This window comes from Anabrus simplex, chromosome 1 (genome assembly GCF_040414725.1).
Source record: "Anabrus simplex isolate iqAnaSimp1 chromosome 1, ASM4041472v1, whole genome shotgun sequence".
Lineage (NCBI taxonomy): Eukaryota > Metazoa > Arthropoda > Insecta > Orthoptera > Tettigoniidae > Anabrus > Anabrus simplex.
In genome coordinates, this window is record NC_090265.1 from 1,533,850,996 (window position 1) to 1,533,869,128 (window position 18,133).

An 18,133-nucleotide genomic window follows, 5' to 3' on the forward strand; every position below is an offset into this window, starting at 1 on the left:
GGCTTTTCATCCCGTTTACCATCATACCATTTTCTGCTGCCCATCCCACTACAATGTCGAGGTCTTTTTGCAGTCACTCACAGTCCTGTAAGTTATTTACTATTCCATGATACTCCATAAACTTCTCCCGCATTTCCATTACCAGATACCACAAATCCCAAACAATGTTGGTACCTATTCCTGCTTGCCTCACATTGTAGGCACCAACGTAAAAAGTACGACCTTCTCCCTACTCTTATCCTGTCCTTCTTCTTTCCTCAACATCTGTCTTAACACGGTTCCTAGGGAACACTGTATCCTAGTTCCCTTTGCTCCACAAACTTATCCCACGCGTCTAACCATAGAGTCCCATGACCAGAACCTCAACCCCACCCACGTCATTAGATCTCCTTCCCACCTGGTCTCCCTGACAGCTACAGAACTTGTTTCTACCTCATGTTTTCGTTTTCTCCTTGGCGTGGTCCCATTCCACCTCCTTCTACTTTACATTTCCCTTTGCTACTTATCACTTATTTTTTACTTCCCCTTACTCTATGACACCTCTTCCTCATACTTCGTCTGCTCTTCCACCAGGAGTGACTCATTCCGATTGCTCGCCGATACCTTAACTGACTAGATATTTTAGCCCTAAATGTCTATTCTCTTTAAACACCCGTCTTCCAGAACTTCTCTGCCTACTGTACCCTGTATAATGTTTGAGGGACACCTCCCTCCATTTCTGTCCTCCAAGAGAAACCTAATTATCTCTCTCAAATTCTCCACCTCTTCCATCATACTCCTTGATGCCTGTTCACAGATTTAGTCCCTAGACCTGCGTTCTCATACATTATTTAATCTCCTTCACAGACTGTATGTAATATTATGAAAATATCAACAAAAATGATATGACGAATTCTGTGAATTAAAAAAAGAATGGATGAAAATACTCCGTGCTAAACGAGGATTACTACAAAGCAAGATACTAACAAAATGCACTAAAATTCTACTTAGGCGTATCCTAATTATAAAACAACAGGAATAACTGGTTAACTGAAACTACCTAAATGTGGTCAACACTAATTAGATATTATTATTGTTATTCTTATATTGTACTACGCACTAACACAAATGAAAACTGTCGTTAAACGCTGAAATATCGAAAGGATTACACAAAAAAACACCAATTAAGACACTAACTAGTAAAATATTTACACTGGTATTCTGAACTGCACTTACGTGTATCTTCATTACAACAGGTTAACTGAAACAATATTAATGTACTTAAAACTCAGTACTTAGATATTTCGACAGACTTCTTCCTACGCGCTGATAGAAATTAAAACCCCCGTTAAATGCTGAAAGATCGAAAGTACAAAGGAAGATCTCTAAAATAACTACAGTACTCAATAACTTCTTTCGAAAGTACGCCGGAAAAGTGTTATGTTTTATTTCTTTTTATTCTTCGAGTGATCCTTCAATTTGTATTCATTTTTACAGTCATTTTCGTTATCTATCTAGTCAATAGGGGATGATGCTCACGCGGTTTTGCACCGTATATTATGATGCAACAAACACCACCATTACCAGATAACTCGTTAGCACGATGGCATTAATATGTCCAAATTAGCGATGCTCGCCATTGATGGAATTGGTAATAAACATATAAATACATAAATTCGTTAATATCTCCTTATATTAGCCTTTATGGTAAACTTGTATGCATCATAAAATATTATAAATTATTTTCTAGTCTACAAATTTTCTTATATATATTTTCTACATAGAACTAACATATTCGGAGACGGGATATGTGCTGAAATGTAAATATCGAGAATAAATCCGTCATTATTTGTCGTATGGCAAAACAATAAAAAATGAAACACAAAGTAAAATATTTTAAAATAATGATTTTTACAGTTTTCGTTAAGGAGAATTTTTGAGTTAATACCGTGTATTAGCAGAGATGTTTTTAAGATTTCTGTTTAAACCCGTTCCAATATTGTTAAGCACGATATATTAGTGAGAGAATATATTGCCTATTGCATGGTTCGTCTATCCCTCAACTTTAATACAGAGTTTCGAGAAATTCTGTCAAGTTATCTTCATTTCAACTTTTTGTCAGTCGCTTAAATATTCGACGTTATTTATTTTATACACTGTTTCTATGTAGGTATTGTTCCTGTATTGTTTAATTTAACCAAACCCCAATGCACTGCACAATTCACTGCAGGCCTAGTGTGCCTTCGCCTACCAAGCGACCGCTGCTCATCCCTAAAACCTGAAGTTTATGAGATGACGCGTAGCCAACGCGACGAATTCCATGGGCCGTTATTCGGCTTTCTAGACCGGGACCACTATCCCACCGTCAGATAACTTCTCAATTATTCTCACATACGCTAAGTGGATCTAGTCAGCCCTCATATCCTTCAACTGGTCGGAAATTGAACCGGGGTCTCCGGGTAAGAGGCAAGTTTGGTACCACTAGACCACTGAAAATAAATGTGGAATTTTATCACTCATTACTATGAAACATAACTTATGGGCATCCAGTAAACTTATTTGTGGATAAATATCAACTTCAAGGCCGTAGTATACGTTGCTAACTGCAGACGTTGCAGGCAATTTGCCAATTAACTCATGTCAAATGCAGTCAGCATCAAGGATCCAATTAACTGATTTTTTATGGATGACTTCTTTCCTGAAACAGTAAGCGTTATTTCATTAATGAGAGATCATGCTGTTCACACATGAAGTTATATTTTCTTCAGACTTGAGACTGAACAGGACAGACAATGTCACCTACGTAGGAACATACATAAACTTACCCGCCACCTGCCCAGCTTCGCACCACATCTGAGAGTGCTGGTTATAGTAACAGTCATCCTTGAGAGGAATCCTCCCTTGTAAAATAAATTAATTGTTTAATGTGAAATTCCGTTTCTGAAATATATTCGAAACGTCTAGATGTATTCCGTCCCGGGAGATGCTGGGTTCGAACCCCATTGTATGCAGCTCTGAAGGTGGACTCTGTGGTTTTCCACTTTATAACCTAGCAAGTGCACGGGTTGTCCTTTCTCAGTCCTAACCCTGTCCTATTCCATCGTTACCTTAAAACGCGTCTGAGTCGATGCGACATAGAACCAATTCCGGTTGAAGAAAAAGAAAAGTATTATGGGGGTCTTGGTCATAGTCTTAAGGTGTAAATCAAAGAAATTGTCTGGTTGTCTAAATGTCTCTTGAAGGAGAATAAGGAACAATGTCAGTCTCGCCTAAGGAAAGGAGAGCAAGATAAAAGGGGAAGAATTTAAGAACTTTTACTACTAGATTTCAGCCATCAAGCTTGTATTTTTACGTGAATGTTTACATCGTGATCATGTTCACGCAGAGTACCAACTACAGTTACATGATCCTTCATTTCCATTATCCCGAACACATTGGCAGAGAATCAGACCCTGGATGTCAGTAACATCAGTAGGGGCTAATGTGTTCTTTATACTGTATGTTCTTCTCTCTCTTAATCCGTTTACCCTCCAGGGTTGGTTTTGCTCTCGGACTCAGTGAGGGATCCCACTTCTACCGCCTCAAGGGCAGTGTCCTGGAGCGTGAGACTTTGGGTCGGAGGGATACAACTGCGAAGGAGGACCAGGCGGCCTCACATGCTATGCTGAACAGGGGCCTTGTTGGGGGATGTGAATATTGGAAGAGACAGGCAAGGAAGAAGGAAGGAAGGAAGCGGCGGTGACTTTACGTTAGGTACCATCGCGGTATTTACCAGGAGGTGAAGTGGGAAACCACGGAAAACCATTACCAAGATGGCTGAGGTGGAAATCGAAACCCTCTCTACTCAGTTAACCTCCCGAGGCTGATTGAACCCCGTTCCAGCCCTCGTACCAGTTTTGAAATTTCGTGGTACAGCCGGGAATCGAACACTTGCCTCCGGGGATGGCAGGTAATCACACTAATTACTACACCACAGAGACGGGCTGTATATTCTACATACTCTAATACAGCAGTCAAAAACGATTTCACTCGTCTATCACGCCCCAGCTAGTAATTTAACGTCACAACACTGATACTGATAGACTTTCAGTAATGATAGATCCACTAATGATAGATAGCGCAGTGGCCTTCGGTTTAAAGACCACTGGATTCGATTCCTGATTAAGCCAAGTATTTTAATCTTGAATGGTCAATTCCCTTGGCGAGGGTACTGGACGTACGTTTAACTTTTGTCCAATATCCCAGCAAATCACATATCACACACTACACTATCCTCCACCACAATGTCACGCAGTTTTCTACACATGGCAGATGCAGCCCACCCTCAACGGAGCGCCATAAGAGGACCGCAACCAGACTAGCAATAGACACGTCGTGAAGTTATATATAGTGACGCTATGGGTGAGAGGGCTAAGAATCGAAAATCTCGTGACTGTAGTCTTAATTCAATCAGTCATTTGTAAAACCACATGAGTCACAGAAAATAAGTATTAAGAGATAGAAATAATGCCTATAGTTAATAATGCAATTTACTTTAAGTCCCACTAACTACTTTTATGATTTTCGGAGACGCCGAAGTGCCGGAATTTAGTCCCACAGGAGTTCTTTAACGTGCCAGTAAATCTACTGACACGAGGCTGACGTGTTTGAGCACCTTCAAATGCCACCCGACTGAGCCGGGATCGAACCTGCCAAGTTGGGGTCAGAAGGCCAGCGCTTCAACTGCCTAAGCCACTCAGCCTGGCTCTGTCTATAATAATATAGTGTTTACTCTCTGAAATATTAATAGGCTGAGCTCAAATCAGTATGTTTTACTACAAATCACAGTGTCTCATTTATTTAATATCATCTTAATATATTATTAAAAAACTTATACAGTAGTATAATTGGACAGTTCGGGCGCCTCCTCCCGCGGCGCGGGAAATTTGAATTCTGGCGGGAAATTTGAATTTTGGCGGGAGATTTGAATTTGTAAACAAAGCCACGTGCTTCTTGACAGCTGTCATCGACAACAACGCATCGCTAACCTCACTGCTGCCATCTTGACGGGCCTAAACCTCAGTAGTGCCAACTTAACCTAACTAGCGTGAGGTAAACAAAGCCACGTGTTCTTTGACAGCCACGTGCTTTTTGACAGACAACAACGCATCGCTAACCTCAGTACTGCCATCTTGACGGGCCTAAACCTCAGTAGTGCCAACTTAACCTAACTAGCGCGAGGTAAACAAAGCCACGTGCTTTTTGACAGCCGCGTGCTTTTTTGACAGCTGTCACTTAATCTAACCAGCGCGAGGTAAACAAAGCCACGTGTTTTTTGACAGCCACGTGCTTTTTGACAGACAACAACGCATCGCTAACCTCAGTACTGCCATCTTGACGGGTCTAAACCTCAGTACTGCCAACTTAACCTAACTAGCGCGAGATAAACAAATCCACGTGTTTTTTGACAGCCACGTGCTTTTTTGACAGCTGTCATCCGCCATCTTTAAACTACAGAGCACTGTGCTGCCCTCTTTATCATAGTAGATGTAAAATTCGTCACCTGTCATACGCAGTGCTGCCATCTTGGCGGGCCTAAACCTTAGTGCTACCAACTTAACCTAACTAGCTCGAGGTAAACAAAGCCACGTGCAGCTGTCATCCGCCATCTTTAATCACCGTGCTGCCCTCTTTAGCTACTTACCTTTCAAATGTAGTACGTCACAGCTGTCATCCGCCATCTTGCATCGCAAACCTCAGTGCTGCACTCTATGTAGTGGCGGCAAATTCCACGTGCTCTTGTTTGGAAACAAAGCCACGTGCAGCTGTCATCCGCCATCTTTAATCCATAGAGCACCGTGCTGCCCTCTTTAGCTACTTACCTTTGAAATGTGGTACGTCACAGCTGTCATCCGCCATCTTGCATCGCAAACCTCAGTGCTGCACTCTATGTAGTGGCGGCAAATTCCACGTGCTCTTGTTTGGAAACAAAGCCACGTGCAGCTGTCATCCGCCATCTTTAATCACCGTGCTGCCCTCTTTAGCTACTTAACTTTGAAATGTGGTACGTCACAGCTGTCATCCGCCAACTTGCATCGCAAACCTCAGTGCTGCACTCTATGTAGTGACGGCAAATTCCATGTGCTCTTGTTTGGAAACAAACCTATGCGCTTTTTTGTCAGCTATCATCCGCCATCTTTAATCCAGAGAGCACCGTGCTGCCCTCTATGTGGTGGTGGTAAATTCTACACGCTTTACAAACCCATGTGCTTTTCTGACAGCTGTCAACCGCCAGAGAGCACCGTGCTGCCCTCTTTACGCCGGTGGCAAATTCTACGTGCTTTTTGACAGCTGTCATCCGCAAGAGAGCACCGTGCTGCCATCTTTAGCTAGATACCTGTAGTAGCGGGTAATTTGAAAAGTTCTGTTAGCTGTCATACGCGATCTTTGAGCTCCGTGTTGCTATCTATGTGGTGGCGGCAAATTCCAAGTGCTTTACAAACTCACGCGCAGCTGTCATCCGCCATCTTACATCGCAAACCTCAGTGCTACACTCTTTAGTTGAAAAATGGTGGTGGATAATTTAAAAAGAAAAATTCTACAGCAGCCATCTCTCGACGCTAATTGCACAAGATGTTGGCTATACATGACTCCTTAAAGGTTCTTATGCAAGATGATCGCTATACATAGACGCCCTTGGGATGCTTGCGCAAGATGGCGGTTATACATGGCTCCTTATGAGACACCCTAGGGATGCTTGCGCGAGATGGTGGTTGCTCTTATGAGGCGGCTTAAGGATCGTTGGCTAGAGACGCCCTAAGGATGCTTGCGCAAGATGGCGCACGCAAGATGGCGGCTATACATAGCTCCTTATGAGACAGCCAGTACTCGATACAACATGTGATCAGAACATTGATTGATGTGTTCAGAACACAAAATAAGTAGAATAGAACACTGTACTCGATACAACATGTGATTAAAACATTGTCTGGTGTGTTCAGAACACTACATAAGTAGAATCGAACGCTGTACAACATGTTAGGGGATACCTTTGTTCTAGGAAGATCAGATTGAAACATAACAAGACTAGAATTGAACACTGCACTCGATGTCGTTACATGTGATCAGAACAATGATTGATGTGTTCAGATCACTAAACAAGTAGAACCGAACACTGTACAACATGTTAGGGGATACCTTTGTTCTAAGAAGATCAGATTGAAACATAACAAGACTAGAATTGAACACAGCACTCGATACAACATGTAATCAGAACATTGATTGATGTGTTCAGATCACTAAACAAGTAGAACCGAACACTGTACAACATGTTAGGGGATACCTTTGTTCTAAGAAAATTAGATTGAAACTAACAAGACTAGAATCGAACACTGCACTCGATGTCGTTAACCTTAACATGTGATCCGATACAACATGTTAGGGGATACCTTTGTCCTAAGAACCGAACACTGTACAACATGTTAGGGGATACCTTTGTTTAGATTGAAACTAACAAGACTAGAATCGAACACTGCACTCGATGTCGTTAACCTTAACATGTGATCCGATATAACATGTTAGGGGATACCTTTGTCCTAAGAACCGAACACTGTACAACATGTTAGGGGGATACCTTTGTTCTAAGAAAATTAGATTTAAACTAACAAGACTAGAATCGAACACTGCACTCGATGTCGTTAACCTTAACATGTGATCCGATACAACATGTTAGGGGATACCTTTGTCATAAGAACCGAACACTGTACAACATGTTAGGGGATACCTTTGTTTAGATTGAAACTAACAAGACTAGAATCGAACACTGCACTCGATGTCGTTAACCTTAACATGTGATCCGATACAACATGTTAGGGGATACCTTTGTTCTAAGAAAATTAGATTGAAACATAGCAAGACTAGAATCGAACACTGTAAGAACATTGTGTGATGTGTTCAGTACAACTTCAATGATTTACCTAGTGTAAAACACACACTGTGCACATATCGCATAGCTATCTCGCCTATCACGAAAATAAAAAAAACACACTGTGCACATATCGCATAGCTAACACTTCAAATTATTTGCTTAGTACGAAAATAAAAAATCTATACCGCGTAGCTAACTCGTTCATCACACTGCTAAGACGCTTAGTAATTGTGAATACACTCATACGAAAATCCAGAGAGCACACTGCGTAGCAAACTCGCTCGGGTCACTCGCTTAGTAATTGCAACACTGATACACACACGGATAAGAATGTTGCGAGGTACTACATACTTACATGTTAAAAACATATTGGGGGTGAAAGATCATAAATTATATGTACACATGTTGTCTCCTCCAAGTTGTAAGATGAAATAGACGCAGTACTGCGAATTTCCGCTCTAGCTAGCGAACGGAAGTAGCATGATATCTCAGCAAAAAAAAAAAAAAAAAAAAAAATGCGTGAGCTTGCAAGTCAGACATAATGATGGATACCGCGATTCAAATCCTGGCAACTTATGCCGTCAGGAAGGGCATCCGGCGAGCATCTAGCTGTAAATCCCCGATTCTCGTGTTAGAAGTTGTAAAACATTCTTAATCCCAGTTCTTTGACGTCGGGAAGGGCAACTGGTCGAAAACAATAGTGTATGATGTAAGAGGCTAGATACTGCCAGTTTTGCGTCAGGAAGGGCAACTAGTCTTAAAACAAATTCTTGCGATTTAAAATCTTAGTTTTGCGTCAGGAAGGGCAACCGGCTGTAAAACAAAAGTTCGTGATACAGTGATTTAAAATGTAAAAAGACCATCTAGCTGTAAATCCCCGATTCTCGTGTTAAAAGTTGTAAAACAGATTCTTAATCCGAGTTCTTTGACGTCAGGAAGGGCAACCGGTCGAAAACAATAGTGTATGATGTAAGAGGCTATATACTGCCAGTTTTGCGTCAGGAAGGGCAACTCAACAAATTCTTGCGATTTAAAATCTTAGTTTTGCGTCAGGAAGGGCATCCGGCTGTAAAACAATAGTTCGTGATACAGCGATTTAAAATCTAAGAAGAGCATCTAGCTGTAAATCCCCGATTCTCGTGTTAGAAGTTGTCAAACAGATTCTTAATCCGAGTTCTTTGAAGTCAGGAAGGGCAACCGGTCGAAAACAATAGTTGCGCCAGGAAGGGCAACTCAACAAATTCTTGCGATTTAAAATCTTAGTTTTGCGTCAGGAAGGGCATCCGGCTGTAAAACAATAGTTCGTGATACAGCGATTTAAAATCTAAGAAGAGCATCTAGCTGTAAATCCCCGATTCTCGTGTTAGAAGTTGTCAAACAGATTCTTAATCCGAGTTCTTTGACGTCAGGAAGGTCAACAATTCGAAAACAATAGTGTATGATGTAAGAGCTTAGATACTACCAGTTTTGCGTCAGGAAGGGCAACTAGTCTTAAAACAAAACAGATTCTTAATCCTAGTTCTTTGACGTCAGGAAGGGCAACCGTTTGAAAACTATAGTGTATGATGTAAGAGGCTAGATACTGCCAGTTTTGCGTAAGGAAGGGCAACTCAATAAATTCTTGCGATTTAAAATCTGTAAAACACATTTTTATTTCCAAGAGAATCGAACCCGAGACTGCCGGGTGAGAGGCATGCACAGTAAACTAAACTGTACTCTATGGGTTACATTTTTTTTGTTCCACAGTCTTTGAAGTTGTATCAGCGCAGTCATTCTGAGCGAGCCGCGGAATGCATGTGTTGGCTGAAATAGTACACGTATCTTCCGGCTGTAGTAGTAACCTTGAACGAAGACACGGTGTGCTGATAAGCGACTTGTAACTCACGAACGTCTTCTTAGCTGAGTAGCATTCAGCCCATGTAAGCTCCTAACATATTATGATTGTACGGAGAGGTTAAAACACAGTACCAATTAAGGTTGTAAAATATTCTGTTCTGTAAAACTGAAATAGTCCTCCTCTGTGGTGTAGTAGTTAGTGTGATTAGCTGCTACCCCGCGGAGGTCCGAGTTCGATTCCCGGCTCTGCCACGGAATGTGTAGCAATTAGCCTATGTATGACGTCAGGAAGGGCAACCGGTAGAAAACAAGTGTATGATGTAAGAGGCTAGATACTGCCAGTTTTGCGTCAGGAAGGGCAACTAGTCTTAAAACAAATTCTTGCGATTTAAAATCTTAGTTTTGCGTCAGGAAGGGCATCCGGCTGTAAAACAATAGTTCGTGATACAGCGATTTAAAATCTAAGAAGAGCATCTAGCTGTAAACCCCCGATTCTCGTGTTAGAAGTTGTCAAACAGATACTTAATCCTACTTCTTTGACGTCAGGAAGGGCAACCGGTCGAAAACAATAGTGTATGATGTAAGAGCTTAGATACTATCAGTTTTGCGTCAGGAAGGGCAACTCAACAAATTCTTGCGATTTAAAATCTTAGTTTTGCGTCAGGAAGGGCATCCGGCTGTAAAACAATAGTTCGTGATACAGCGAGAAATCGCAGTATACGCGATAAATTTGTTGTTTTATAACTAGATATCCTGGTACCGGCACATAGCCTACTCCTACCGAAGAAGCCAGCACAAGGCTTATTGCCTCCATCCGACAGATGAATCACCATCAACGTCTTGTACTCAAAATCATTTTCGAAGGAGTCTGCATGAGGTTTAACGCCCCCTATCAACAGCCCTTACTTATTGCTGGCTTTTTTTTGCACACCCCGCCTCTTAGATCACATACCATAGTTTTACGACCGGTTGCCCTTCCTGACTAGGATTTTAAATCGCAGTATACGCGATAAATTTGTTATAGCGGGTTTTATAACTAGATGTACCGGTACCGGCACATAGCCTACTCCTACCAAAGAAGCCTACACAAAGCTTATTGCCTCCATCCGACAAATGAATCACCCTAAACACTCTTGTACTCACAATCATTTTCGAACGAGTCTGCATAAGGTTAACGCCCCCATCAAAAACCCTTACTTAATGCTGGCTTTTATTTGCACACCCCGCCTCTTAGATCATACACCATAGTTTTATACGACCGGTTACCCTTCCTGACTAGGATTTTAAATCTATAACTAGATGTCCCGTTACCGGCACATAGCCTACTCCTACCGAAGAAGCCTGCACACAGCTTAACGCCTCCATCCAACAAATGAATCACCCTCAAATACTCTCCAATCAGTCTCACTACTTCGCATGATAGCGGGTTCGAACTGGAAGCTGTAAAAAATAGCAAATGCTAGGCGAGGGACCTGCGCGATCGTCATAACATGATCTAGGTAGATGCCCTTCCTGACGGCATAAGTTGCCAGGATTTGAATCGCGGTATCCATCATTGTGTCTGACTTGCAAGCTCACGCATATTTTTTTTTGCTGAGATATCATGTTACTTCCGTTCGCTAGCTAGAGCGGTAACTCGCAGTACTGCGTCTATTTCATCTTACAAGTTGGAGGAGACAACATGTGTACATATAATTTATGATCTAATTTTCTTAGAACAAAGCTATCCCCTAACATGTTCTATCAGATAACATGTTAAGGTTAACGACATCGAGTGCAGTGTTCGATTCTAGTCTTGTTAGTTTCAATCTAATTTTCTTAGAACAAAGGTATCCCCTAACATGTTGTACAGTGTTCGGTTCTACTTGTTTAGTGATCTGAACACATCAACCAATGTTCTGATTACATGTTGTATCGAGTGCAGTGTTCAATTCTAGTCTTGTTATGTTTCAATCTGATCTTCTTAGAACAAAGGTATCCCCTAACATGTTGTACAGTGTTCGGTTCTACTTGTTTAGTGATCTGAACACATTCAATGTTCTGATTACATGTTGTATCGAGTGCTGTGTTCAATTCTAGTCTTGTTATGTTTCAATCTGACCTTCTTAGAACAAAGGTATCCCCTAACATGTTGTACAGTGTTCGGTTCTACTTGTTTAGTGATCTGAACACATCAATCATTGTTCTGATCACATGTAACGACATCGAGTGCAGTGTTCAATTCTAGTCTTGTTATGTTTCAATCTGATCTTCTTAGAACAAAGGTATCCCCTAACATGTTGTACAGCGTTCGATTCTACTTATGTAGTGTTCTGAACACACCAGACAATGTTTTAATCACATGTTGTATCGAGTACAGTGTTCGATTCTACTTATTTTGTGTTCTGAACACATCAATCAATGTTCTGATCACATGTTGTATCGAGTACTGGCTGTCTCATAAGGTGCTATGTATAGCCGCCATCTTGCGTGCGCCATCTTGGGCAAGCATCCTTAGGGCGTCTCTAGCCAACGATCCTTAAGCCGCCTCATAAGAGCAACCACCATCTCGCGCAAGCATCCCTAGGGTGTCTCATAAGGAGCCATGTATAACCGCCATCTTGCGCAAGCATCCCAAGGGCGTCTATGTATAGCGATCATCTTGCATAAGAACCTTTAAGGAGTCATGTATAGCCACCATCTTGTGCAATTAGCGTCGAGAGATGGCTGCTGTAGAATTTTTCTTTTTAAATTATCCACCACCATTTTTCAACTAAAGAGTGAAGCACTGAGGTTTGCGATGTAAGATGGCGGATGACAGCTGCGCGTGAGTTTGTAAAGCACGTGGAATTTGCCGCCACCACATAGATAGCAGCACGGTGCTCAAAGATGGCGTATGACAGCTAACAGAACTTTTCTAATTACCCGCTACTACAGAGAGCGGGGCGGATGGTAGCTGTCAAAAAAGCACGTGAGTTTGTTTCCAAACAAGAGCGCGTGGAATTTGCCGCCACCACATAGAGGGCGGCAAGGTGCTCTCTTGATTAAAGATGGCGGATGATAGCTAACAGAACTTTTCAAATTGCCCGCTACTACGTGCTTAAGGTAGTAGCCATAAAGAGGGCAGCACGGTGTTCTGTAGATTAAAGATGGCGGATGACAGCTGACGAAATTGCCCGCAGCACGGTGCTCTGTTGATTAAAGATGGCGGATGACAGCTGCACGTGGCTTTGTTTACTAAACAAGAGCACGTGGAATTTGCCGCCACCACAGTTCAAAGGTATCTAGCTAAAGAGGGCAGCACAGTGCTCTCTTGATTAAAGATGGCGGATGATAGCTAACAGGACTTTTCAAACTGCCCGCTACTACAGAGAGCAGCACGGTGTTCTGTAGATTAAAGATGGCGGATGACAGCTGACGAAATTACCCGCAGCACAGTGCTCTATTGATTAAAGATGGCGGACGACAGCTGCACGTGGCTTTGTTTACTAAACAAGAGCACGTGGAATTTGCCGCCACCACAGGTATCTAGCTAAAGATGGCAGCACGGTGCTCTCTTGCGGATGACAGCTGTCAAAAAGCACGTAGAATTTGCCACCGGCGTAAGGAGGGCAGCACGGTGCTCTCTGGCGGTTGACAGCTGTCAGAAAAGCACATGGGTTTGTAAAGCGTGTAGAATTTACCACCACCACATAGAGGGCAGCACGGTGCTCTCTGGATTAAAGATGGCGGATGATAGCTGACAAAAAAGCGCATAGGTTTGTTTCCAAACAAGAGCACGTGGAATTTGCCGTCACTACATAGAGTGCAGCACTGAGGTTTGCGATGCAAGATGGCGGATGACAGCTGTGACGTACCACATTTCAAAGGTAAATAGCTAAAGAGGGCAGCACGGTGCTTAAAGATGGCGGATGACAGCTGCACGTGGCTTTGTTTACCTCGAGCTAGTTAGGTTAAGTTGGTAGCACTAAGGTTTAGGCCCGCCAAGATGGCAGCACTGCGGATGACAGGTGACGAATTTTACATCTACTATGATAAAGAGGGCAGCACAGTGCTCTGTAGTTTAAAGATGGCGGATGACAGCTGTCAAAAGAGCACGTGGCTGTCAAAAAACACGTGGATTTGTTTATCTCGCGCTAGTTAGGTTAAGTTGGCACTACTGAGGTTTAGACCCCTTCAAGATGGCAGTACTGAGGTTAGCGATGCGTTGTTGTCTGTCAAAAAGCACGTGCTGGCGAAAAACACGTGGCTTTGTTTACCTCGCTCTAGTTAGATTAAGTGACAGCTGTCAAAAAAGCACTTGGCTGTCAAAAAGCACGTGGCTTTGTTTACCTCGCGCTAGTTAGGTTAAGTTGGCACTACTGAGGTTTAGGCCCGTCAAGATGGCAGTACTGAGGTTAGCGATGCGTTGTTGTCTGTCAAAAAGCACGTGGCTGTCAAAAAACACGTGTCTTTGTTTACCTCGCGCTAGTTAGATTAAGTGACAGCTGTCAAAAAAGCACGTGGCTGTCAAAACCACGTGGCTTTGTTTACCTCGCGCTAGTTAGGTTAAGTTGGCACTACTGAGGTTTAGGCCCGTCAAGATGGCAGTACTGAGGTTAGCGATGCGTTGTTGTCTGTCAAAAAGCACGTGGCTTTCAAGAAACACGTGGCTTTGTTTACCTCACGCTAGTTACGTTAAGTTGGCACTACTGAGGTTTAGGCCCGTCAAGATGGCAGCAGTGAGGTTAGCGATGCGTTGTTGTCGATGACAGCTGTCAAAAAGCACGTGGCTTTGTTTACAAATTCAAATCTCCCGCCAAAATTCAAATTTCCCGCCAGAATTCAAATTTCCCGCGCCGCGGGAGGAGGAGGAGGCGCCCGAACTGTCCAATTATACTACTTTATACTCGTGTTGTTTTAACCAAACCAAACCAAACCCCATCGCACTATAGCCCTTGAAGGGCCTTGGAATACCAAGCGACCGCCGCTCATCCCGAAGGCCTGCAGATTACGAGGTGTCGTGTGGTCAGTATGACTAATCCTCTCGGCCGTTATTCTTGGCTTTCTAGACCGGGGCCGCTATCTCACCGTCAGATAGCTCCTTAATTGTAATCACGTAGGCTGAGTGGACCTCGAACCAGCCCTCAGGTCCAGGTAAAAATCCCAGACCTGACAGGGAATCGAACCCGGGGCCTCCGGGTAAGAGCCAGGAATGCTAACCCTGCCCCACGGGGCCGGCGTTCTTTCAACAAGTACGTATAATAATGACTAGTACGCTAGTGCAATACGTAGTGTATGTTTGTTGCTGTGTCATTATTATACTGTTTTCTATCAATTTGTACTGTAATTTTTATTTCATATCAGCACGGCATTGCCTGCTGCCATTTCTTGAGGATACAGTACTTTTGTATCCATCTCTTGGCACAGGCCAGAGTAAAGTGTAGCTTCCACCGAAGTCCCAGTCTCATCCATGGCTGTGACAATATGGAAGCTGCTGGAGTATGGGTGGTGCTGAGTAATGACATTCGGAGCACGACTAGTGCATCTGAGTGTTATGAAAGGTGTTACTCATAGGGTCAGTCGTGCTGCAATAGCACTTTCTGACCCAGTGAGGAAAGCAATGGCAAACTACCTCACTCCTCGTCTTGCCTTGTACGCCTCATTTTGGTGCTGCCATTGGTTTTTGCGGTTTCCTTATAACCTCATAACCTTTGGTGGTGCTATTTGAGGATCCAACCAGCCTCTGGGCTGATGACCTAACAGACAGACATCAGCACGGCTCATATAATCGACAAATTAAATTCAAAATATTACACCTGTCTTAAAAGATTCTTTCACAGTATGCAAGTTGCACTTGTTTAATGAGTACACATGTATCTTTAGTTAACAATCAGTAAATAACATAAAATGTTTACTTTTATGAATAAAAAAGACAAGAAGTCCGTACAAAACACAGAATGTAATCTGTTTTCTTTTTCATGCTCTTTCCAATTAACAGTCAAACATCTGTCTACATGCCTGAAGAGCGAGTCGGCCACTGCAATACTTTGTTATAAAAATCACTGTGTTGGTATGGAAAATACTGAATAATCTTCCTTATTTGGCGCATAACTATTCAAATCTAATACCATCGAGTCTGAACAGGAACAAGATATGTCCAAGGGAGTTTGGACAGTGAGAATGAAAGAGAAACTACTAGTAAATTGAGGAAATGGTGAACAGGTAGCATCACGTAATCACTTATCCATGTCTCATATGTGAATGATGGAGGAAGTGACAAGGAGTCGTAATATAATTTTGAAGGTGATCGAAACGAATCTCGTTTTTTCCATAAGAACAATATACATGCTTAGATACATTTAATTTTAATGCAAATAGCTTTGCATATTTCCATTTCAATACTTAAATATAATCTAGGAATTAACTGGCATCCCCGGAGACCTGGGTTCGATTGCCAGGATTTCCACGAAATTTGAAAAGTCGTACGAGGGCTCAAACGGGGTCTACTCAACCTTGGGATATCAACTTAGTAAAGGGGTGTTCGATTCCCATCTCAACCTTCCTCGAAGTGGATTTCCGTGGTTTCCCACTTCTCTTCCAGGCGAATTCCGGGATTGTACTGAACCCATAATTCTACGATGACAAAAATATTTTTTATTTTCTCAATATTTATTTCAAATCAAGAAGCTACTTTTAATTTGAGGGCAGCCATGTTGCGCTCCTAAGAGACTCGATGTCGCGTGGGAACGATCTCACCCGCGGCAAGCTCGTGAAATACCGTAACACCTCGGCGGACTTCGAGTGCCCGATAATTCTTTAAATTCACGGAATTCTGCGTAACGAGGGATTTTGGCAATACAGTAAATAAAGAAATAAATAATCTAAATTATTCTTAAACCCTACGTGAAGACAGAACCCCCAGGGTAAATTATAAATGCAGTTAAGCCTAAGTACAAATCCGCGTCAGATCAGTGGACTAGCTCCACGTGCCAAGGTCAATGGATGAAGAAAACGCGCGAAACGCCCGGGCAGAAATAATTTATTTCACCTGTTGTGAGTGTGGTAAAATTATGAGATTAACATCTAAAATAATTACAAGTCTGTCCGGAATTCTGGGACAAGTCTCATAAAAATCGGTCTATTGGACACGAAATTGGCAGATTACGCAATCAAGCTTAGTAGTGTGTGTAGCGTCCCTCCTAAGACTATAAGAGGAACCCTCCATTGCATATTTTTCAGCGTCGATCTGATTTTTGAAGCGGCGGTAGCTTACGTCCGTCGTCAGCAGAAAATTGTACCAGATTGATCTACAAACAACTTAATACATGTTAGTGGCTGAGGTCCACATATTCGGTTAGAAAGGGAAGGTGACTGAAAATTTCTGAACTTTTGCCGACAAACTGTGAAAGTATAGGCGTCTGTTAAAGTACACAGCAGATTTTATTATATCACCTCATGTGCGTTTGAAAGTGGTAAGAGAGTTGGGGAAGCTAGTCAGAGTAGTTCTGATTTCGCTATCTGTTGAACACCTGTCGTGTCGTGGGTGATAGAGAGAGACAACTCTGGGAAGAAAGCAGACAGTCGCAGTTGACTGCAGAACGAGGGAGGTTCGTGGTACAAATTATAACGAGGAAAGTGCGTGATTTGTGTTGTAATTTAATATCGTGTGAAAAAGGCAGTGTTTGTAAGAGTGATATGTTGGAAATGATGATGTTATTTGTACAAATGTACGGCTAAAGGCACGAGGTCATCTGGCGACGATGTAGCCAGAATACTGAGGATGGCGCCATTTGCAGGTCTGTCTATATTTGTATTATGTTGTAGTTAGATTTTATTGTTCTGTCCCAACAAATTTTTCAAGATGATTGTCGGGTTGATATTTTTAATTATCAGGCGAAAAGTGTTATAATTTTTGGTCAGCGTGTAAAAATTTTAGTTTGTAAATTTCACGTCAAGAGACTGTAAAATGCGACGTTTAAATCTGGTGTTAATGTTCTATGAGATACTGTCCAAAGTGAGGAAAATTAGGAAAGCTATATTGGTAAAATAGTCGTGGCGAATGTCTTAATTTCAAATATCAGTTGAATTCAGAAATGTTTTTCGATAATAATAATAATAATAATAATAATAATAATAATAATAATAATAATAATAATAATAATAAAGGTCTACCGCGGGATAAATAAATTTTTCTATGTTAAAAGTGCATTTAACCTGTATATTTTACAAGGATCACAGGCACTTAGAATTTCAGTGAAATTCGATAGAGTTATATTTATTCATGGGAAGTAAAATTTTGGGACATCGTGTATATCAATGATACGGAAAATCGCGGTGTGTTCTTGGATTCTCGAGGTCCGAAAGTCGTAGTAATAGTAAAATAAAGAGGTGTATTTTATAATGGTTGTTGTTTTCACTAGAGGATTGAAAAATGAAAAGGGTCTTGGAAAT